This window comes from Neovison vison, chromosome 1, assembly GCF_020171115.1.
Source record: "Neovison vison isolate M4711 chromosome 1, ASM_NN_V1, whole genome shotgun sequence".
Taxonomy (NCBI): domain Eukaryota; kingdom Metazoa; phylum Chordata; class Mammalia; order Carnivora; family Mustelidae; genus Neogale; species Neogale vison.
The window spans coordinates 24,215,159-24,240,432 of record NC_058091.1 but is presented as its reverse complement, the minus strand read 5'-3'; the positions used below and the strand labels follow the sequence as shown (position 1 = coordinate 24,240,432).

Genomic DNA, 25,274 nt, shown 5'->3' with positions numbered 1-25,274 from the left:
TAGGGGGGAGAGGACAATAGCTTCCCAGCTCCAGACACAACTCAAAGTGTCACCAGCATGAGACGACTTCATCAGTGTGTGTCTCAAGTTTCCCCAGTTAATTTAACTTTGAAGTAATAGCATAATAGTATTAAATAAATACAACCCTCCTCCCACATTCACTCCTGTCCCTTTGGCTGGGTTGTAAATGGTTGTGACCTTTGTGTTTCCTGTGAAAGATATTTAACAATACAAATCAGTTGTATTAGTTCTGTCCCTTGGGGCGCCAGGGTGGCTCAGTCGGTTAAGCGTCCAACTCTTGATTTCAGCATAGGTCATGATCTCAGGGCGTAGAGCCCACTTTAAGGCACGCTCGCTCTCTCTCTCTCTCTCACCTTGTGCCCTTCCCTGCCTCAATCTCTCTCTCTCCCTCTCTAAAAAAAAAAAAAAGTTATGTCCCTTGATCAAAATATGGAGAGAGATTAATATACAGAGATGTTCATTTTAACATGATTTAGAATTGCAAAAATAAGATGGATAGAGCCCAAATAATAAGCAACAGGGGAATAGTTCATATATCTACAGGATAAAACAATCAACTAGTTAAAAGCCTTTAACAATACTATTTCTAGGGCCGCCTAGGTGGCTCAGTCATTAAGCGTTTGCCTTTGGCTCAGGTGGTGATCCCAGGGTCCTGGGATAGAGCCCAACACTGGGCTTCCTGCTCAGTGGAGAGCCTGCTTCTCCCTCTTCTACTCCGCCTGCTGTGTTCCATCTCTCACTGTCCCTCTCTCTCTCACTCTGTCAAATAAATAAATAAAACCTTAAGAAAAAAAAATACTATTTCAATAACATGAGGTTGAGTGAAAAAGCATCTCATAAATTACACATAAAAATTATCACCACTACACAAAAGTTTCTGTGGTGAAAAAGTGAAAGGAAACATGCTAGAATGCCACCAATGGCCAAGACAGTGCGACTGTGGGTAATTGTTCACTATGAACACCTCCTTTCGCCCACACAGATACCCCACATACGATATTCATAGCATTAAAAATACTTATAATGAGGGACGCCTGGGTGGCTCAGTTGGTTAAGCAACTGCCTTTGGCTCAGGTCATGATCCTGGAGTCCCAGGATCTCGTCCCGCATCGGACTCCCTGCTCAGCGGGGAGTCTGCTTCTCCCTCTGACCCTCTGCCCTCTCATGCTTTCTCTCTTACACTTTCTCTCTCTCTCAAGTAAATAAATAAAATCTTTAAAAAAAAATACTAATAATGAGCTTCTTCAGGTAGAGATGCCTAAATCTTGCAGCAAAATGTAGTCAATCGTCTCCAGCCCAGAGAACACAAAGGTATCACGAGCTCAGGGGTCAGATTTCCTTGAACATTCAGGATTGTGACAAGTGGGACAGAACATTAAACTCTAATGCGGGAGGGATGTTAAGTGATAAAATTTATTTCTGAGCCCAAGTGGTAGCCAACAGTGGAAATGAGAAGATTTGCTCAAAATGCTACAGAAAGAGTTGGGAAAGGTGATAGGAACCATCGCTACCCTCCCTACCCTACCGTAGGCGACACTACAGGAACCACATTGCTTTGCACAAGAAGGAAAATATCGAATAGCGGATACTTGAGATCTGAAAACATGACAGGGAAAATTTGGGGCATCTTTTACAAAAGTTCACTTTGTTAATTCTCTGAATAGTAACAGTATTCTCTCAATAATCTTGACCACTCTTGGAAATATCACACTTGGTACACAGAGTTTTAAAGCATGAATTTATTGTTAAATATTTCAGGTAGACAGACAAGCTGTTGGAGATGTCAATTTTCCATTTTTTATGTAAGAAAAATATCACATATCATTGATTCTAAGATGCATGCTTTATCACTCATTAACATCTCTGAAATCACAATGCGCCATAAAGCGCTGTAAGCACATAAGAATTCCATAAGGAGCAATTTTTCTTTCTTATGGTACATGAAATAGTGTATTATCAAGGGCATCTTACAGTCAATGAATCATGATCAATGAAGATAAGTCCATCAACATGTGAACAGAGCTATCATTCCATTTCTAGACTTGGTGTCAGGACTCCACTACCACAAACCCTCATTTTCAAAAAAAAAAAAGAAAGGCTTTGCAAAACATCGAAAACCCACGAACACTTATTTGTTACTATTTTTGTTGTGCAGAACTTGATCTGAGATTCTGAACTCTCATGATAACGATCACATCCCTGCTTCCGCAGGTTTACTTATCTTTAGTATTAGTATTATACTAATACTAATTAGTAGTAATTAGTATTATTAGCCATCTGGGAAAAAAGATTGTTTTCTAGTCTAGGACCTGTTTCTCTACCTTTCTACTTTGCTGCTAGTGAGGTCAGCACCGTATCTAACATGAAGATCCAAAGTCAGTAAGAGAAAACCCAGGACCAGAGTAAGGTGTCGAATCTGTTTCCGGCAGGTGAAGGTTTATTTGGTGGCTGTCCTTCCCTGGTGAATTGTGATTCTCTGCTAACCTAGATTCTCCCTAACAAAAGTCTTCTCATTGAATAGGTTTTGGGGAGTAAAGGAAAGGTAGCTAATTAGCATATTATCCTAGGAATTTGTATCACTCAAAATTATACTGAACTACTTCAAATTTCTCAGTGTGTTAGGAAAAAATATTTCCTAGAAAACTAGTCATCTTTTAAACTGGGCTTTTCTGTTGTTCTGCTTCTCTTTCTCTACTGTGAGGGAGGAACAGGACTGGGGCTACTTTCTACGTCACTTCCAGAGAAGTACATATATCTTAGGGTATAAAGGAACTTTCCCAAAAACTAAATATGATTAATGAATTTCATGCTGGCGGAGCAGCAATGAGCTCTTATTGGTGCATTCGGAGCACACAGTAATTGGGGAGACGTGGACATAGCTCATTCATTGATTAAGAAGTTACTATTTTGCCATTCCTTTTCACACATCAATACAATTTTAATACAGAAGTAAATGCAATGTTAAGTAACAAGACAGAGACTTTTAAAAACTGAAGAGGTTATTTTAATCATGGGAGAATTCTCTGAAAGTCTCCTTGGAATAATTTTAAAGAGTTGGGGGGAAATGCTTACAAAGTGGTATTTTAATAACACACCCATGTACTTTGGAAATTGTGACAAATTGTGACAAAATTTCAAGGTCCCCAAAAATCTCCCTTTCCTCCCTTTCCAAAACTAAGACGTGAACCTCAAAAAAAAGTAATAGCAAAGATTAATACTAAAAATAAGGAAGGATCCCAATCTTGAAATACAGTAGAAAGAAGACATGGGATTTTTTTAGGGAGAACATAACCATGGAAGATAGACAATGACCGTTTATCACATGTTTAATGAAAAGATCAAAACTAATAGAAGAGGAAAATAAGAAGAAGTTGTCTTCTTAGAAGCCCAACCAACTGTGTCTTAAGAGGTTCTCTGTGTCTTAAGAAAAATTCTTTTAGAATGGACAACAGCAACAAATCCTAATGAAAATGATACACTCAAAAGCAAAGGAAAAAAAAATCTCTAAGCACTTCGGCAAAACAAATAGATCATTTATAATGGGGAAAATAATCAAGCTAGCTCTCTATAGCATCTTTAGTCCAAAAAATAATGGAGTCACCATAGTGACTATTTTTTTTTCCAGTGTTATAGTTGCCACAAATCCTTCCACCACGGGGCCTTTGCTTGTCCCTCTCCCTCTGCTCCTACCTTCACTCTTTCTCTCTCTCTGTCTTTAAAATAAATAAAATCTTAAAAAAAAAAACCCTCCTTCAAATTATTAAGATACGAATAAACACTGAAATAGAAAAAATGAGCAAAAAACACAGATAATTCAGAGAGAGAGAAAGGAAGTGAGGAAGGGGAGGGGGAGGGACAGAAGGGAAATAAATGGTCAATTATCAAAAGAAAAGACTCTAAACTTTACTGGTAACCTCCCCCAAAAGTATATTGATGTATCATTTATCGCTGATAGGACTGCTAAATGTGAGTAACCCAATCAATAGTTCAGGTTGGTGAAGGGTGGAAACTGGCTAACCTTTTGGGGGGAACAATTGAAAATCACTTAAAAACTTTCACATGCACACTTCCTAATCCAGCTGTATTAGGATAAAGCTGATAAGGCTTTATCCTAAGAAGATAATCTGAGATGAGCACCAAGACACATGACCAAGGATGTTCTTTGCACGTTGTTTGTAATAGTGAAATACTGAAATTAATCAAAATGTCTCTCGAAACATTTTAGTTAAGTAAATTATTTCACATTCATAAAATGGATATTTTATGAATAAGATATTTCACATTCATAAGTTCTAAATTTAAATATGTGTATGTGTATATGTATACATATGCTCCTAGCATATGTAGTATGATTCTATTCCTATCTTCTTTATGTATATGGATATAGATAAATCTGCATGCATTAGGCACAGAAAGAGGTCTTGGAAAGATAATCACCAAAAGGCTGATTGTAGTTGTCTCTGAGCGGAAAGATATTGAAAGATGTTTTTGCTGTCTTTGTACCATTCTGCATCGTTTGAATTTTTAAAACCATAGGCAGAAAACACTATAAATAGAAAAATAAACAATGAATGAATAATTCTCATGGTTTTGAAGGTTTTCTGGTGTTTTTGTTGTTGTTGTTGTTATTGTTTTTTCTTTTTGAAATCTGTGCTTCTTTAGATGGCCTTTTGTTTTCTTGTTTTCTCATGGTTTTGGTTCCTGAGCTATAGAACATCAGTGGCCACTGTTTTATTTTTTATTTTTTTAGAGTTATTTATTTATTTGAGAGAGAGTAAGAGAGCACAAGCAAAGGGAACAGAAGAGGGAGAAGGAGAAGCAGACTCCCTGCTGAGCAGGGAGCCCTCAATCCCAGAATCCTGAGATCATGACCTGAGCCAAAGGCAACCACTTAACCAACTGAGCCACCCAGACACCCCAGTGCCACTGCTTTAATATCCTAACAAATTGTGACCACAAAAAAAAAAAAAAAAAAGGACCTTATCACCGAAAATAATGAAAAGGTTATTTCAGAGCTAACAAGAATGCTGTAAATAAGGGGCACTTGGCTGGCTCATTCGGTAGAACATGCAGCCCTCGATGTCTGGGTTGTGAGTTTGAACCCCTCATTGGGCGTAGAGATTACTTTGAATGTCATAAACAGATGGTAGACAGGGAGAGAGAACCAGCTCTCAAGAGACAAACAGCTCACTGCCTGCCCCCTCCTTGATTCCACCCCTTCCACTGAGAGACCAGGTGGCAGTCAGGTTACTGCCCCTCCCCCCAATGATTTCCCTCATCTCCAAAGACCTTTAAAGACCTCAAATGTGATCCAAATCATCCTTTCCATGGACTCATGAACTGATACAATCAACATGTACATCACTTGAGAACCCTCAAAATCCTGGAGGTGTTATAGGATGCCTCTGAATTTCTCTGCTTCTGACTGCAGACTTCAGCGAATACAGATAGCCTAGTTCAGGTCAGATTTGGAAGCCATCTTGGAACAAAAAGCTTTAGTGAACATAAAAGATTCTGTCCCTAGAACAACCTCATCCTCAAGTCTATAAATCTTCAAGTTATAAACCTTTCAGCAGTTGTCAAATCCTGGCTTGACATATTAAATCAAGTGATTTACTGCTGGTTTCCTAAATCTCCCTCTTCTTATCAAAACAAGGCTTGGCTGGAAATATTACAACTTAACCAAGAGAAACTGAAGTCTGGTCCATGAACTTGGGAAGGGCATTTTACCTGTCAGCTTTGCAAATCCAAAACATGTAAGCCTAGGTCCTAGCTAACGGGGCTTCATCAAGGTCAAAAAACAGCCTTGTACACGCCCTCATCCCCAGGGCTTCTCAGGCAGCCTAGGTGAGGTAGCCCCTCTACGTGAGGTCATTTCCAGGGAGAAGGATGTGCCTTGGCATCTCTCTAAAATTCAGCCATCCTTTGAGGTGGCCCAAACTCTACCAGCAATCATTTCACTGCAATAGAAGGGTGAATAGAATAACATATAATGAATTTTTGTTGATTTTTTAAAATATGGGGGAGCTTTTCTGTAGGTATTTTATTCCATTCATTATATACTGATATGCCCTTGTCTCTACCTGTTGAAATAGACAAGGGTGAGTATGAAGAAACTGTAAATAAGCCAACTTGTCCTGGAAAGACAGGAACTGGCCCAGGAACAAAAGGGACTGGTTAGCCGCAGTTGTCCCACAGAATAACCAGGTAGAAAGCAGGTTCAACAGAATGTTCAAGGGTGATGAGTTTGTTAAATGCCTTAAGAGTAGTTGTGACATGCAGACTTGTTCCATCAACCCCCGGAAAACAAGCTTCTAGATATAGAAGGGAACTCCCTCGCACATAGAGGGAGACTTCAGGACATGGGTGTCTCCCAACTCTGCTGTAGGGTAAGGCGTGGCGGTGGGGGTGCTGAGAAGGATGTGGGGTGCTGGGGTGGGGCGGGGTAGGGTGGGAGGCCTTCCTGTCTCCTGTAGGCAGCCATCTGTGGTGAGAGCCGAATCTAAAAGTCTATCAAATCCATTCCACTCTTCGCTGACCTTACAAAAGCCCCTCCCTTCCATCACACTGGAACCCTCACCCGCAACCAGGAAGGGTGCAGCCGCCAAGGTGACCTAGAGCCAAGATTCACATATTTAAGGGGAGGGAGGAAAGCCGCATCAAGCAGGAGCCCAGAATATGCACAGGGATGTGGGGGAAAACACCATTCCGATCTGCAGGATTTGGAAAAACTTTGGGGCGTTTGAAACATGAGAGATGGACACCCCAGAGGTATGAATAATTCACCGGCAGGGTAGCTGTTCAGCTGGAGCCTGAATCTGTGCATTTTCTGGATCTCGCCTGGTCCCCAGCGGGCAGGAGAAGAGAGAAGCTGCTTTTAACTCCAGCACCCCGCTCTGGGCCCACGGACCTGGGGTGGCTCCTCAGAAGGGGAACATGAGAGCGCACGGGAAAGCAGGGGCTGGGAGGGACTAGTCATCACCTCTTTGGTCCAGAAGCCCATGTCTTTCCTTTAATGCCGTCCTTCCAGAAGACAGTGCTCTGGAGATCCTGGGGGCTGGCCCTGGGCCTGTCTTCCTCAACTCCATTCCTCACCCCGCCCCTGCAATTCTCTATGTGACCCCCACCCCAGCGGTTTTCCAAGGCTTCATGACAGCTGACTGCTGGCTGGATTGCCCAATGGAAGGCACTTGTCTGAGTTTGAAGCATGGTGGTTGGCAGGGGTAAAGTCAAGGGAATCCAACACCCTCTCGCTTTGCTCCACTGCGTCTCTGCCAGGAACCTCTCCCCTGTGGTTCTGGCTCCGGCTGGATAACCTAGTTAGTCTTCAGCAACAACAGCCCTTCCCTCTGCCCCTCCAGCCCAGGGGTGGTGGCAACCACGGGGATGGGGGCTAATTGTTCCGTCTCCTGTTTTGGCTCTTCCATCACCATTTCCCTGCATTAAATACTCAGTGTCTCCATTAAATACTCAGGCTCCTTTGAGAATTGACTCCCGTGTCTGTTCTCTCAGAGAACGGAGTGGGCACACCTGGGGCCATGCCGACGTGCAGACCTCCATGGGCTGTGAGAAGAAGCCGGGGGGAGGCAGGAGAGAGGATGTTCTCTGCCACTGCTGTGGTCAGCACACTCGTGGCTATATAAGGTGAGAGCCAATGATCTTCAAGGTAAAGCTTAAATTTTACACAGTCATGTGTACAGCATGCTATCACATGGAAGCCGAGGAAGACACAAAAGTATATACACACAGAGGCAGGCATACACCCTTCCACATGCATCAAATATCTCTGGAAATTTTTAACAATGGTAGCAGTCATCTCTCAGTGGTGGGGGCGCGGGAGGGCTCGGGTCTAGGGACTGGAGAGGGAAAGGGACTGTGCTCCGCACAACAGTTTCCAGCTTTCCTTTCTGGTGTGTATTCAAAAATAGAAACACAAACAAATAAACTCCACCTACAAGCTCTTACTCTAGAGAAAGGAGAGCGGGGGCCCTGTCACGTGCAGACCCTGATCAGCCCCTCCCAGCTGCACCAGCAGGGAGGAGGTGGGAGGGGCCAGTGCTCTGACACGTGGGCGTGGCCCTTGTTACAGATTCAAGATTGGGCGCATTTGCACTGGGCACCGCAACACCCCATAACCCTGAAGACTTGACCGATCAGATCCGCAACCACTTGAGTGGGTGTCCATAGGACATAAAGCATAGTATTGGGCACTGGTGGAGATGACTCCAGACTTAGAAGGCTGGTCTCCAGTCCTGGCTCTGCTCCTTATCAGCTGAGCGAAGGAGACGAGTCTCTCCACCTTTCTGGGTCCCTGCACAGGTTTAGATCGCTAACCTCCCTGTGGAGGGAAACTGACAGGTTCAATCAGTAAAGGGACAAGCCCTTGTTCAGTTGCTTACATAGACTGCAAAAGTAAGAGGAGTATCAGCTCCCCAGCGCCCCTCGTTCCCACAGGACAACATAGAAACAAAAGGGGCGAGATGACTGCACTGGGAGAGGTAAGGCCCCTGCAGAGCAGCCACCAGCACCACTCTCCCCACCAGGCTGCAGAGAAGCAGTCTTAGAGTCTGCAGCTGTGCCTTGAAGGAGAGCCAATAGACGGCCCCTATCAGCATCCTGGAGGCAATGAGAAATTGTCCTACAACATGTGTCCCAGGCAGGTGCGGTCATGGGCAGGTGATCTGGAAGCAGCTCCTCACCACCCTCCCGTGCTGTCCTGCTCTGGGAGGGATTTTTCCTGGAGGCACAGGGATTCTGCCAAGACTTAGATCAGCTGCAGTCAAGCCTTGCCTGAGTGGCCTGTCTCCGAGTTACACGGTGGAGCTGGCCCTCTGCGTTCCCCTCCGACTTTGAGAAGCTTACCCCTTAGAAGGGGAGAAGAGACAGTTGAACGTGATCTGCCAGGAGGACAGCACTGAAACAGTGCATATCCTCAGGGTGAGGACCCAAGAGCCCAGAATGTTCGGAGAGAAGGGGTCCTTTGGGCCTGAGGTTCTTGGGCCACAGGATGACGAAGGGGAAGCCAGAGTGTGGGGCCTACTGGCTCTTCTCCACCCCACCCTCACCAGGTCCTTGCAGCCTGGCACTCCCTGAGGAATCTTGTACGCCGTTCTTGCCATCTGCTCCAGACCCTAGAAGATATCCAAGCAGAAGTGCTCCCCTGTGTGCAGCCCCTGGAGATTACCATCCATTACCTACACCACTCCAGAAGGCTTTCGAGGGCTTGAACTTGACAGTGAAAGTGGCCTGGTCCTATCAGAAGAGAGGCAGAAGGAAGGAGAACTCAAGGTAAGTTAGTCATGAAGGGTCTCCTCAGACACCCCTACTTCGATGCCTCCACTCACAGTTTTCTCCAAGGCTAGAGTCAGGAAAGTGGTTTTACCTGAGCTCTGCTCAGCTCTTCAAGAGAGCTCTATCTCTATCCTCTCTTCCAAAAGCAGCAACTTCTACCCAAACGTGAAGCCTTTCCCCTTGGCCAGATGGAAAGGAATCCCCTTCAAAGACTTGTGTGCCTCAAGGAGGTGGCTTCCCAAAGGGTTCCTCCCCACTGCTCTGCCTGCAGTGAATGCTTCTGTTCTACAACCTCCCCCTGTGGCTGTGACTGAATGATTTCTACCACAGCACCTGCAACATGGCATCCCACTTATTCGTATATTTGTCTGTCTCTCCCAATATACCCGAGCTCCTTGAAGGAGACGCTGTCTTGATCAACATAATCCGCCTTTTCAGTGTCTGGAACATCTTAGGGACTTAACACGTGTTTATCAGATAAATGAAGAATGAATGAATGAATGATCAGCCACTCAACCTCTCTTCCCAGACTCCTCTCATTCCCCAGCACTGAGGCAGCAGGATCCAGCCCAGGCTACTTGCCTCCCCTAGGCTCAGCCCATGGGCCACTTTCCAAAGAGGCCACTCCAGCAAGACACAGGGCACCACATGCTACCAAGACAGACCGTCAGCTCCATCATCTCTATTAAGATAAGCATGACTGTCCTTGGTGCACAGATGAGGCTCTGAGGCCCAGAGGGGTGGCATGAGATGGCTCATTAGTGGGAAGAACTCAGGTTCCAGCCCTGGGCTCCTTGCCCAAATCCCTTCAGCTGCCTCCCAGGGTCAGCCCTGGGTAGCATATAAGGAGATGGCCATGGGGCTGGTTAGGGGGACAGGAGGGAAACCTGACCCTCAAGCCACACCTCCATGTCTTCTAGGACATCAAGAGAAGGCACTGATCCAAAGTGAAAGCCTAGGTGGGTGAAACAACCCAATCAAGTAGCCCAGTCCGCGATGACCAGATGGAGAGAAGAGCACATTTACTGAATCAGCACCTGCGACACAGATACCGACCCACGTATTTCTAAGGGCTTGTTAAAGAGTAGTCGCAGGTAAAGGAGGGCACTGCTTGCTGGAAGATTCTTGTCTCTACTACGAGCCAGAGCTAGAGCCAGCGGCTTTCTCCGAACTCAGGTCCTACAGTGGAAGGAAAGGCACTTTTTAGGGCAGCTACAAATATTTCTTTCTCTCTCTCTCTCTCTCTCTCTCTCTCTTTTTTTTTTTTTTTTGCAAACCACCATTTCCTGTTTTGTTCTCTATTTATACTTTACATTTAGTTTTGAGAAAGCACTGGTGGTTTGGTGTTTTGGTTGTTTCTAGTTCGGTCTTTATCTACAAAGCCGACTCTCTTTTTGAAAGAACTTTCTGTAATGTAAACCAACAGTAGACCTAGATTCTTTTCAAAGGCTTTGCTAAGAAAAATTCTTCTTCAAGCTTTAACGATAAAAAAGGGAGATTCAAACAGTGCAAGCCTCATCTTCCCAAGTCAATGCCTCAGGGAACTGGAATCCATTCACCAACCTTGGGGCTTAGTGAATTCCCCAGAGCTTCTTGGCGCAGTCACCTTTCCAAGCCCAAACATTTTCGCACAGATTTCCAGGCACAAGGTCGTTCATACCGAAGCACAGAAACGTGTAACTGTAATATCTTCATTGGGATACTCTCTGCAAAACTTCGACATTTTGCAGAGAGATACTCTCTGCAAAACTTTTGCAGAGACCCTAGACCCAGGGTTAGTACCATGCGATGAGTGCAGCGACTTAGCGTTTGCCCTCGAAGAACGCACCGTCTAAGAACATTGCGCACTCTGGCCCCACAGATGCAAGGTACAGTGGTCAGCAGAGAACAAACATGAAAACAACCCCGGAACTAACACCCTCACCGCCAGTTCAAGTCCAAGAGAGACGCCTTTCCGATGTAAAAGGCAAGAGCAAGAGCAGATCATCCCGATGCCAGTTTTAGTTCTCCGTGCTTGGTAACTGAGAACCTGGCTTCCCCAGTAGGAAGGAGCAGGTTCCCACCATTGAGGGGTCAGTGAGGGGAGCAGGTGGTTAGGGGTCAGCCGCAAGGATAAGGAGAGCCCCCTTTGAGTCACGGTGGGAAGGAATTAGAGCTGAAGGGTGACTCTTGGGCCTCAGTGTCCTGACCTGGCCAATGGAGACACCAGGACTCGCCGGGTTCACGCCAACCACCAGGCTGCCATGAGGATCCAAAGAAAAAAATGGCCACGAGAATCCATCATAATCTGCAAAGCCCTACGTGATGTAAATGATGGCTGTTGCCAGACAAATAATTCTTTTTTTTTTTTTTTTTTTTTTTTGGTTCTTTCTGCAAAGAACAGATTGTCAATAGGAACTCTGTTTCCCAACCACTAGCTTGCAGGGTCCCCAAAGACCGCCCACAACAAAAGTCTACATTTTGGTCTACTGCTCGGAAGAAATATCCCAAAGGCACTGAAGAACGCCATACTCCTCGTTGCTTCCTGCGGGGCGTCACAGAGGGCTGCCTCCCCTCTAGATTAGATCCTCGCCCCACCATGAGGGTGCAGCCGCCGCCATCGCCACTGGGGAGTTTCCTCAGATCTCTGGAAAGCCAGGAGGCGGGGCGGCAGGGTGGGTCACCATCCGTCACCTGCGCATGCAGTCCCTGCCCACTGTCTCACTCTCCCCCTTTATTTCACAAAATAAAATCCCAGGGCCTTCAAACATTAGGAGTGCCAACTATCCCCAGGGTTGCAGAGAGAAGGGATAAAGGGAGGGGAGGGCTGGAACAAGGAGTACCAGAAAACTCAGCTCCCGATGTTTTTTTTTTTGTCTCACTTAAAGGAAGGACAACGAACTGCGGTCCTAATTTGTGTCTGACCACCAAGGGTCCAGAGTCTTCACAGTTATGCTGGGATGTGTGGTCACAGCATCATCCCGTCATGGACATGGCAGGCACAAGTCACTGTTTCTCTGACCAGTGGCCCCTGGTGGCCCCCACACGCTTCATGGCACCAGAAGACCGGGGCCCCACAGCAACTTCTGAGGCCCTCAAAAAGGAACCGCTGGCCAGAAATGGACTCTTCCCACCTGTCTCATCCCTTCAATCTTTGGAAAATATTTCCTGAGCATCTGCTGTGGGCCAGGCCCTGTGCAGAGCCCACTGGGGACATGAAGATGAGACCAGAATGATGCCTTCTGCAGACACACTCAGGAGGAGGGAAGGGAAGCAGAGCACATAGGTCACCCCGCCTTCTTTCTTCCAGCCCTTCCCCACGTGCAGCCCCCCCCCACCTCCACGGGCATGCGCATGCCCACATGTCCCCTTCCAGGAGAACCCCACAGCCGAGTCTTCCGTGCCTGTGTTGTCAACACGCAGCTTCTTGGTCTCAGTCTTCTCCAGGATAGCTTTGAGCCTGGTGATGCTGGCAGGTCACCCGAAAAGGTAAAGCTGTCACAGCACACGCTCCGTCCAGACAAGGAGGGCTGGACAATGACTACAAAGACAGAGCCTCTGCTGGCCAGGCCTACCAGCCCATGGCAAAACAGCCAAGTGTATCTTTCAAGTCTCCCTTGGGCAAACACTTCTCCCCCCGGAGCACCCCACCCTTGGACACACAGGCTTCCTAATCGCTCCAGCCCGCATGGGCTACTTGCCTCACACCCGCACCCCCTTGCTTCCGGGGCTGTCTCTGGTGGATGCCGTTAGGCAGAGGGCCCTGCTGACAGGACCAACAAGGCAACGAATAGTAAATAAATAAACACATGGGCTAATAAAGCATATACCCATGCAGACATTGTTTTGTTAGATTCTTACTACAAGCCCTTAAGGCAAATATTATCAGGTACTCCCGTTATACAGATGAGGAGTCTGTCAGATCTACATGGATGAGGTCTCAGAAGGGCTCCTTGTCTTCTCAGAGGTCCCACAGCTAAGGCCAGGACAGCCTGTCTCCACCGGCAGGTGGTTAGCAAGATGTTAGCTGCCGAGACCCAAGGAGCTCAGCTCCCAAGGCTTTTGTTTCTGGCTGGGAGATGCTGCATTTAAAAAGCGGACTGCTCCAGGCGAGAAGCCATGCGCACATCCCGAGACAGGGGATGAGGTTGTTAGCGCTGGGTCTGGGCTGGGTGAAAGCTTCTGTGACCTCTTAGGGGCTTTGCACACAGTGAATCCTCAGCAAATACAATTTGGTTGATAAAAAAGAAAGGGAGGAGTGCATTAGAAACAATGCACTTGCGGTCTTCCACTTCTTGGTCTTCTACTTCTTGGTTGCTAAAGAAAAGGTCAAAAAAGGAAAAACTAACCCCTCTTTTGTCCTGTTCCTCTCCAGGGGCTTAGCCGCCAGCATCATCTCCCAAACCCCATCCCCTCTCCAAAGGTTTCCTGCGGCCATGGAACAACAGTGAAATCAATTCTTAATTAGCTTTCAAAGTTTACCTTTTGAAAATCTGTATATATGAATATTTATTAAACACTTACTAGGTGCAAGACATTTGTGCCAGCCTAGGAGATAGAAAGGGGACATCGGGAGAAGTGTGGAAGCAGAATGCTTGCAGCCGCCAGGCATGCCTAATCTAGGGACAACCTTTCATACTTAACTGGAGGAGGCAGGAAGAAAAGTCTCCGCAGAAGTCAAAACACAGAAGGGGCTGACAGTCACAAAAAGCACTAAAGAATGTGAGGAGTTGTTTTTGGGTTAATTTTTCTTTTTCGAAGCGAGAAGAACAAGGAGAGAATTAACCCACGGCTCAAAATAGACTGGGGAGTTCACAAGTGGCAGTGAGATGCCAGGAACAATTTGTTTCTATGTGTTTAGCACCAAAATGCAAAGGATCTCAAACTGGAAGCCATGAACGAAGGACAGAGAGGGGAGACAGGGAAACGGACAAGATGCGTGTTGCTTCAGTGAGCTCAGATCTCCTCAGGCTCAGACAAAACACCCCCTTGGGTGCAGCAGGAGTTTACACAGAGGGTCTCAGAGCTGCGGTTGGAAATTTCCAAGAATCATGGGCAGGTGAGAAGCTCTAAAGGAACACAGGTGCCTATTTTATCCCGGTTTTCGGAGCACGTTAAATTCTGGATGTGGAAATTAATACGCTCTTATCAAAGGAAGTGGTCAGTAATACCAGGACACTGGCTTTCTGAGAGCAAATTCCCCTTACACTTAAGGCTTACCCTAGCTAGATGTGAGAGGGGGTGGAAATTAGGTTGGAAATCAGAGGAATGCCATCACCATGGCCTGTGTTGATTACCATAAACGCTTTGACACAATGTCCCAAGATTATTTCATGGATCAAATAGTTCACATGAGCAGAGAGATAATACTTTGGGGGGAAAATCAAGCAAGGTTCCAAGTTCCATGACTAACGGTATAGCAGCCATCTGCTGGTTGTCTCTAATGGTCACCCCAGGTCTCTAGTCTCCGTTATACTCTCCCTGGTGACATGGTTAAAGATTTAGAGGACAGGCTTAGCGAGTGAGCAGATGACACAAGTCTAGGAGGGACAGCTAATGCCCGCGGATTACAGAACTGAGATTCAAAATGTTTTCATTGGAAGGACCAAATCAGACAAATGAAAGTTTCGAAAGATAAATAGCTAACACCTCGTTCACGGATGTACAGGAGAGAATAGACAGGAAAGGCTTCCTGCGTGAAAACCATCTAGGAATGTTTATTACTAACGAGTCTTTTTTAGACGCTGGGGAGGCCCATTTTAGCAAGAAATTCACGGGAATATAGATCACGTGGTGTCCAGATCGAGAGAAACAACAACTCTGTTGTCTCCAGAGCATCTGGAGTCTTACACTTGTTTCCAGGGCGAGATTAAAGGAAATGTTGCCTCCAGAATGGGAGGAGAGTGGAGTCAGATGGAGACTTTTTCCTTTGTGGAGCAGTTGAAATAGTGGACATGTGGCTTGGAGAAGAGATCGATGATTCCAGGCGGCCCGGCAAGGCAGAAGCAGGATCACCCCATCCTAGGAGGGCAGCCTCCTAGACGGTGCCCCGTGATCCCCATCCCCTGGGTCGTCTTTCTCACCCTGAGCCAAAGATTTAAATTGGGGACGCCTTGTGGGCTCAGTCGGTTATGCGCCTGCCTTTGGCTCAGTACATGATCCCAGAATCCTGGCATCGAGCCCCACATCAGCACGCAGTCTGCTTCTCCCTCCCCTCCCCCCACTCATGCGCGCTCTCTCTCTCTCTCTCTCTTTGAAGTAAATAAATAAACCTTTCAAAAAGAATTTAAATTGTTAATTAAAGGAATGATGATTCCATATGCTTACTACGTAAGGGCCAGTATAACTCAAAAGCAGGAAAGCAACAGTTAAGGTGCTTCCTGACATCAGCAGCAAGAACTGAATGAGATACTCTGTTACAGCAAGTGGCTATGCATTGCACAAGCCAGGAAGCCAGTGCCTGCACCTGGAATGGGACCGGTACATGCTGAGCAACTGCAGATCACCTGGGTTTGTCCTCACGGCTCCGAGGGTTGTGTCTTTCTCAAGTGAATCCGATCAAATCCCGTTCTTTTACACTTTCTGCAGTTCTGTCACTTCTTCCTAGGCTGAGGAGCACCTTGCTACCTGGGACAAATTCCAAATCCCAAGAAGCCAAATTAGGTAAGGACATCAGAGCCTATTAAAATAAGGAAGTCGGTAGAGGAAAAGAAAAATATTTTATCCATCCCAAACATCAATCCCTTTTACTCTGGTCTTATTTTTTTAGGATTTTTAAAAAATATTTTATTTATTTATTTGCCAGACACAGCACACAAGCAGGGGTGAGCGGCAGGCAGAGGGGAAAGTGGACTCCCCACTGAGCCAAGATCCCAATGCGGGTCTCGATCCAGGACCCTGGGATCATGACCAGAGCCAAAGGCAGACGCTCAGCTAGCTGAGCCACCCAGGTGTCCCTACTGTGGTCATATTATCAGTCTCTTGTGTTATATTTTGTAATAGATTTTCAAGAAGTATCTTTGCTATGAGACCAGAAGGGTAGAGGTAGTCAATCAAGAGGAAACCAGAATGGAATCGTAGCAGAGTGGTTGGCACAGAGAGGCTGCTCTGTGGATTCTTATTGAATTGGTTTGCATGGGATGGGAGTGAATCAAACAGATTTAAATTGAAAATCTCAGGAGGAGAAAAGTAAATCATGGCAAATCCACATCTTGGAATATAGCTCAGTCTTTAGAAAGACGAGTTCCCTGGTCCCAGGGCAGGCGAGAGGGGCACAGTCAGACTTCTCTCTGTGTGCTAACAGGGACAGGCCTTCAGGATTTATTGTTGCTTTAGAAAACAACAATATGAAGTAGCTAAAAAATAGGCACACTTATCTCAGGTGTGTGTCATCTGAATGTCTACTAAAAAAAAAGCATATATTTTTCAGAGCATATTTTGAGTTTATTGACTAAAGTTACTTGAGCACACCAAACAGATGGCTGAGTATTTCAAGCTTTATTCTTTGATAACTTAATGTGCAGTACATTCGCTTCCTAGTGCTATCATAATTAATTACCACAAACGTGGTGATTAGAACAGAAATTATTCTGTTATTCTCGCACAGTCCAGAAGGCTAGAGGTCTGAAGTCAAGATTTCAAGCAAGGTTGATTCCTTCCTGGGGCCATGAGGGAGACTCTAAAAATCTGTTGCATGCCTCTTTCTAGGTTCTGGTGGTTCCAGAAATCCTTGGCATTCCCTAGCTAGCAATCCAACATCTACTCAATATCTTCCTCCATTGTCACATGGCCTTCCCCCCACTCTGTGGTATCTGCATCTCTACATGGCCTCCTCATAATGACTCTAGTCATCGGATTTGGGGCCTACCCTAATCCAGGACGACCTTACCTTAACTAATTCCATGTACAAAAATCCCAATTCTAAATAAAGTCACATTCTGGAGTTCCAGATGGATATGAATTGGGGGGGAGGGGGACACTATTCAACCTAGTACAAGTAGTATGCATCAACCTTTCTCTCTCTTTTTTTTTTTTTTTTAATTTTACTTATTTATTTGAGAGAAAGAGAGTGAGCAAAAGAGAGAGCACAAGCCAGGGGACATAGGGAGAAGGAGAAGTAGGCTCCATGCTGAGCAGAGATCCTGATGTGGGGCTTGATCCTAGGACCCTGAGATCATGACCTGAGCCAAAGGCAGATGCTTAACTGACTGAGCCACCCAGGAATGCCTTTTCAATTAGGGGGAATACTGTCTTTCACCTTATCAGCTATGGTGGTTGTGTTAACTCAAATATGAATTTTACAGAAGTCTTTTGCTATCATTTAAAGGCATTTTGCAGGGTACCTGGGTGGGGCAGTTGGTTAAGCATCAGACTCTTGGTTTCAGTTCAGGTCATGATCTCAGGGTCTGTGGATGGAGCCTGATGTCAGGCTCCCTGCTCAGCAGGGAGTCTACTTGAGGATTCCTTTTCCTTCTCCCTTAGCCTCTTGCCCCTCTCCCAGCTTGCACACATGTGTACTCTCTCTCTCTCTCTCTCTCAAATAAAAATAAATCTTTAAAAAATAGTAATAAAATAAAGGCATTTTTCTTCCTGTATCCCCTGGGAAAATGAAGAAAATGTGATAGCCTTTTCTTGTAATACTACTCTAAGTTTTTTATCCCCGGACTAATTTGTGCAAATTAAGTTTTCCATTTAAATCTACATTGTCCAAATAAAAATATTTGTTTTAATTGGGGTATAATTTACATACAGTGAAATACACAGGTCTTATGGGTACAGTTAAATGAATTTTGATACATGTTTACACTAATGTAATTCATACACCTATCAAATACAGATTATTTTCATCACCCCGGAAAATTCCCTTACACCCCTTTCAAGTCAACCCCACTCCTTCAAAGGAAACCACTGTTCTGATTTCTAAGACCATACATTAGTTTTCTCTGTTCTTGAGCCTCATAATGGGATCATACAATTTGTACTCTTTTACAGCTGGCTTCATTAGTTCATAAACCTATTTTTGCATATACCAGAAGTTTATTTCTTTTTATTGCTGAGTAGTATCCCATCGGATAACTACACCATAGTCTGTTCATTCATTCACCTGTTGATAGCCATTTGGGTTGTTTCCAGTTTTAAGATATTTTGAATAAGTCCACTAGGAACATTCATGTATGAGTCCTTTGCAGACATACGTTTTCAGTTTCTGGAGATGTTGGGTCATAGGATAGGTTCCAGTCTAACTTTGTAAGGAACTGCCAAACAATTTCCCAATGGTTGTACCGTCTTTGCTGTACCAGCAGCATAGAAGAGGGCCAGGGGCTCTGTATCATCACAACATTGGTACTGTTAGCCTTTCATTTTAGCTATTCTACCAGGTGGCATTTAATTTGCATTTCCTAGATGATTAAAGACATTGAACAACTTCTTATGTGTATATTGGCCATTTGCATATCTTCTGTTGAAAGTGCCTGTTCAAGTCCTTTGCCCGAATATTTATTATTGGGTTGTTAACCTTTTTTTATTATTGGCTATAGAAGTTCTATATCTATTTATCTGGATCCAATTCCTTTGTTAAATATATGTACTACAAAACTTCTTCCCCAGTCCATGGCTTGCTTATTCACTCTCTGAGTAGTGTGTGCTAACAAGCAAAGGTTTTTCAAAAGACTCCACCAAAAAAATTGCTAGAACTGTTATTGGGATTCAGCAAAGTACAGGATATATAATCAATGTACAGAAATCTGTTGCATTTCTATACACTAATAATGAAGCTGCTGAAAGAGAAATCAAGGAACCCATCCCATTTACAAGTGTAGCAAAACCCATAAGATACCTAGGAATAAACCTAACCACAGAAGTTTATTCCTGTACTCTGAAAACTATAGAACACTTATGAAAGAAATTGAAGAAGACACAAAGAAATGGAAAAATATTCCATGCTCATGGATTGGAAAAACAAATATTGTTAAAATGTCTATACTACCCAAAGCAATCCACACACTCAATGCAACCCCAATCAAAATAACACCAGCATTTTTCACAGAACTGGAACAAATAATCCTAAAAATTGGTATGGAACCAGAAAAGACCCTGAGTAGCTAAAGTAATATTGAAAAAGGAAACCAAAGCAGGAGACATCTCAATACCAGACTTCAAGCCGTATTACCATAGTCATTAAGACAGTATGGTACTGGCACAGATACAGACACATAGATCAACGGAACAGAATAGAGAACCCAGAAATGGGCACACAACTGTATAATCAACTAATCTTCCACAAAGCAGGGGAGAATAGCCAATGGAAAAAAGACAGTCTCTTCAACAAATGGTACAGGGAACTCTGGACAGCAACATGCAGAAGAATGAAACTGAGCTGCTTTCTTACACCATACATAAAAATAAATTGAAAATGGATGAAAAACATAAATGTAAGATAGGAAACCATCAAAATCCTAGAGGAGAACATAGGCAGCAACCTCTGTGACCTCGGCTGCAGCAACTTTCTACTAGACACATCTCTGGAGGCAAGGGAAACAAAAGCAAAAATGAACCATTGGGCCCTCCTAAACATAAAAAGTTTCTTCACAGCAAAGGAAATAATCAACAAAACTAAGAGGCAACCTATGGAATGGGAGAAGATATTTGCAAATGACATATCAGATAAAGGGCTGGTATCCAGAATCTATATAGAACTCAAACTCAACACCCCAAAATAAATGATCCAGTTAAGAAATGTGAAAAAGACATGAACAGATATTTCTCCAAAGAAGACATCCAGTTGGTTAGCAGACACATGAAAAATGCTCAATATGACTCAGCATCAGGGAAATACAAATCAAAACCACAGTGAGATACCACCTCATACCAGTCAGAATGGCTAAAACCAACAGCTCAGGAAACAACAGATGTTGGTGAGGATGGGGAGAAAGGGGAACTCTCTTGCACTGTTGGTGAGAAGGCAAACTGGTGCAACCTCTCTGGAAAACAGTACGGAGCTTCCTCAAAAAGTTAAAACTAGAGCTACTTTATGACCCATAAATTGTATTCCTAAGCATTTATTCAAAGGATACAAAAATGTCGATGTGAAGGGACACATACACCCTAAGGTTTATGGCAGCATTATTAATGATAGCCAAATTATGGAAAGAGCCCAAATATTTGTCCATTGACTGATGAATGGCTAAAGAAGGTATGATATACATATATAATGGAATATTACTCTACCATCAAAAAGAATGAAATCCTGCCATTTGCAATAACATGGATGGAGCCAGAGTGTACTATGCTAAGCAAAAAAGTAAATCAGAGAAAGACAAATACCCTATGATTTCACTCATATGTGGAATTTAAGAAAAAAAAAAAAGCAAAAACAGATGAACAGGGATGCCTACATGGCTCAGTCGGTTGGGCGTCTGCCATTCGGCTCAGGTCATGATCCCAGGTTCCAGGGATCAAGTCCCACATTGGGCTCTCTGCCCAGTAGGAGCCTGCTTTTCACTCTGCCACTCCTCCAGCTTGTGCTCTCTGACTCTCTCTCTCCCTTACAAATAAATAAATAAAATCTTTAAAAACAAAACAAAACAAACAAAAAAACCAGTTGAACATAGGGCTAGAGAAGGAAAAATAAGATAAAAACTGAGAGGGAGGCAAACCATAAAAGACTCTTAACTACAGAGAACAAATAGAGGGTTAGTGGAGGGAGGTGGGTGGGGGATGGGGAAAATGAGTGATGGGCATAAGCAGGGCACTCGTAGTGAGCACTGGGTATTGTATTTAAGTGATGTATCACGAAATTCTACTCCTGAAACCAATACTACATTATTTGTTAACTTGAATTAAAATTAAATTAAATTAAATCCCACCATGTAAAAATCAGAAAAAAAAAAAAAACCCTATGATCTATCTCAAATTAACTGTTGTGTTTGGTGTGAGAAAGTCCTACACACAGATATCCAGTCACCCAGTACAATTTGTTGAAAAGACTTTTCTCTCCCCATTTAATTACTTTGGTGCCTTTGTCAAAACCAATTAACCAGAGGAGTTTTAGTTTCTTATCTGGACTATTTACTCTATTTCATTGACGTATTTGTCTATCATTATGTCAATATCAAACTCTTGTAGTTACTATAACTTTATAGTAAGTCTCAAAATCAGGTAATGTGAGTCCTCCAACTTTATTTTCCTTTTTCATGATTACTTCGTAATTTACAATTTGAATTTCCACATAAGTGCCAAGAACTTGCTGACAGTCAACTTGGGAGAATTGAAATCTGAGTCTTAGAATCCACAGATGTAGTGTATCTCTTTATTTACTTATGACTTTGTTTTTTTTGTCAGAAACATTTTGTAGTTTTTGGTGTAGATATCATGCACATGTCTTATTAAATTTATTACTAAGTATATTTTGTTTTTTTGATGCTATTGGAAAGGTACTTTTACTCTATTTTCCGATTGTTGCTTTTACATAGAAATACTTGTGTACATCGACTTTGTCTTCTGCTATGAAACTACTTCTAAACGACCAGACCTCATGAGGCTTTTTGTACACATCTGTAGATTTTCTATATATACAATCTGACCTGTGAATTAAAAATTATATTTCTTTCCAATCCTTTTGCCTTTTAATTATTCTAATTTCTTCTCCTTGCCTTGGTATAGTGGCTTGAACCTATGGGATAATGCTGAACATTAACAATGATATATAAAATAAATAAATAAAATAAAATAATTCCCTAGGGGGAAATTTTCCAATATTTTATCTTTAAGTGTGGTATTATCTTTAGGTATTTACACAAGATTGAAAACGTTTCTTCTATTTTTAGTTTCCTAGCCATTGCTTTGTTTTGTTGCCATGAATGGACACGAAATTTTGTAAAATGCTTTGTCTCCATCTATTGAGATGATCATAAAATTTCTTTTATTCTGTTATTGTGAGGAATATTGATTTATAATATTCTTTTCCTATAATATCTTTGTCGAGGTTGGAAACAGGTATGGTAAATGGCTTAAAAAACAAGACGGGAAGTCCTCTCTCCTCTTCTTTCTTCTCAAAGAACTTGGGTGAGACTCGTATTATTTCTTAATTAAATATTCAATAGAATTCACCAGTAAAGTAATCTAAGTGGGAAGTTCTAAAGTTGTTAATTATAAATTCAATTTATTTAAAAGAGAATTATTTTGGTTTTCTATTTCATCTCGCATTAGATTTGTTAGTTGGGTTTTTTGAAGAATTTGTTGAATCTATTAGCATAAATTATTCACAATACTTCTGTATTATAATTTTAATATTTTTAATATCTGTATTGATGTCATCTCTGCATTCCTCTGCTGATAATTTTCACTTTTCTTTCTTTTTCTTAATCAATCCTGTTAGAGAGCATCAATTGCATTAATCTTTTTGAAGGCCCAACTTTTGGTTTTGCTAATATTTCTCCACTATCTGATTTTTAGTCTACTGATTTTTGCTTTTAACTTGATTGCTTCCTTCGTTCTACTTACTATGGGTTTAATTTGTTTTTCTCATTCTGGCTTCTTAAGGTGGAAGTTTAATTAATGATTTTAGACCTTTCTTCTTTTTCCAATATGAATATTAAAAAACATAAATTCCTGTCTAATCACTCCTTTAGCCACATCTAACAACTTTGAATATGTTAGGTTTCTTTTCATTTTCCATCAGTTTAAAGTATTTTCTAATTACCCTTATAATTTCTTCTTTTTTTTTTAAAAGATTTTATTTATTCATCTGACAGACAGAGATCACAAGTAGGCAGAGAGCCAGGCAGAGAAAGAGAGGGGAGCAGGTTCCCTGCTGAGCAGAGAGCCCGACGTGGGGCTCGATCCCAGGACCCTGGGATCATGACCTGAGCTGAAGGCAGAGACTTAACCCACTGAGCCACCCAGGCGCCCCTATAATTTCTTCTTTAATCCAAGGGTTATTTGCTGGCTTGTTTTTAATTTTCACATATTTGCCATTTTCCTGATATGTTTCTGTTATTGACTTTTAGAACATTCTGTATGCTCTCAATCCTTTGAAATTTATTGAGACTTGTTTTATGGACAAGCTTTTGTTCTATTTTGGTGAACGTTCCATGTATATTTGGAAAGAATGAGTATCCCGCAGCTATAGGATGTAATGTTCTAGAAATACTAGTTAGGTTAAGTTGGTTGATAGTGCTGTTTAAATCCTCTATATCTTTTTTTTTTTAAAGATTTTATTTATTTATTTGACAGACAGAGATCACAAGTAGGCAGAGAGGCAGGCAGAGAGAGAGGAGGAAGCAGGCTCCCCCCTGAGCAGAGAGCCCGATGTGAGGCTCGATCCCAGGACCCTGGGATCATGACCTGAGCCGAAGGCAGCAGCTTTAACCCACTGAGCCACCCAAGTGCCCCAATTCTCTATATCTTAATAAATTTTTTTCTAGTTGTTCTATCAATTACTGAATGTGTAATATTAAAATCTGTAACTCTAATTGTGACTCTAACTATAAAATTGTGAATTTGTCTATCTGTCCCTTTAGTTCCGATGGCTGTTGTTGCATGTATTTTTTTTCTTTAAGATTTTATTTATTTATTTGATAGATCACAAGTAGGCAGAGAGGCAGGCAGAGAGAGAGAGGGAAGCAGGCTCCCCACTGAGCAGAGAGCCAGACGTGGGCCGGACTCGATCCCAGGACCCTGAGATCATGACCTGAGCCGAAGGCAGAGGCTTAACCCACTGAGCCACCCAGGCACCCCTGTTGCATGTATTTTGAGCTTTGTTATTGTGGTACAAATAAATTTAATATTTTAATACTTTCTTGATGATTTGACTCTTTTATCATTAAGAGTGACTCTCCTGGAGCACCTGGGTGGGTCAGTCCTTAAGCATCTGCCTTCAGCTCAGGTCATGATCTCCGGATGGAGCCTTGCTCTATGGGCCGCCTGCTTCTTCCTCTCCCACTCCCCTTGCTTGTGTTCCCTCTCTTTTATTCAAATAAAATGTTTAAAAAAAAAAAAAGAGTGACTCTCTATATTTATGTTAAAACTACTTGTCTTTAAGTCTATTTCAATGACATTAATATAGTCACTCCATCTTTCTCTTAATTACTGTTTGCATGCTTTCTTTTATTGATCTGTTACTTGTGACCTATGTTTAATTTTTATACTTAAAATGCGTCTCTTGTAGCCAGCAGAGTGAAGTTTTTTGTTGTTGTTATGCAGTCTGTAAATCACTGCCTTCAAGGGAAGTATTTGGTACAATTGTATGTATTTATTTATTTATTTAAGATTTTATTTATTTATTTGACAGAGAGAGAGAGCGCGCGCACAAGCAGGGGGAGCAGCAGAGGGAAAGAGAGAAGCAGGCTCCCTGCTGAGTAGACAGCCTGACTCCAAGCTCCATCCCAGGACCCTGGGATCATAACCTGAGCCCAAGGCAGCTGCTTGACCGACTGAGCCACCCAGGCACCCTGGGCCATTTGTATTTAATGTAATTATTGAAAGAGTTGACTTTGGGGTGCCTGGGTGGCTCAATGGGTTAAAGCCTCTGCCTTTGGCTCAGGTCATGATCCCAGAGTCCTGGGATCGAGCCCTGGGTCCTCTGCTTAGCAAGGAGCCTGCTTCCTCCTCTCTCTCTGCCTGCCTCTCTGCCTACTTGTGATCTCTGTCTGTCAAATAAGCAAATAAAATCTTAAAAAAAAAGAAAAGAAAAGAAAGAATTGACTTTGAGCCTACCAGTGAGCTATTTGCTCACTACTTGTCTTTTATATCTCTTTTCCTGCCTTCTTTTGTATTAACTGAGTGGATTTTTTTTTTTTTAAGAATTCCATTTTTATCTCTGCTTTTGTCTTCTCAGCTTCTTGCTGTTAGTTGTGTTCAAGTTCTCTTATCCATTGTTCCCCAATGGCTACTCTGTTATTAAGCCTATCCAGTGGATTTTTTTTTTTTTATGTCTTGTATTTTATTTTTTGGTTCTAGAATTTCAGTTTCCACTTGTTTTTATT

The 25,274-nt window shown here is 43.0% G+C and overlaps 1 protein-coding gene across 1 annotated transcript in view; it reads right to left on the bottom strand.

Moving 5' to 3' along the window:
• SCML4 (Scm polycomb group protein like 4) overlaps window positions 1-25,274 on the bottom strand; it is a 95,770-nt gene that overhangs the window by 48,245 nt on the left and 22,251 nt on the right. The window lies entirely within an intron of this gene.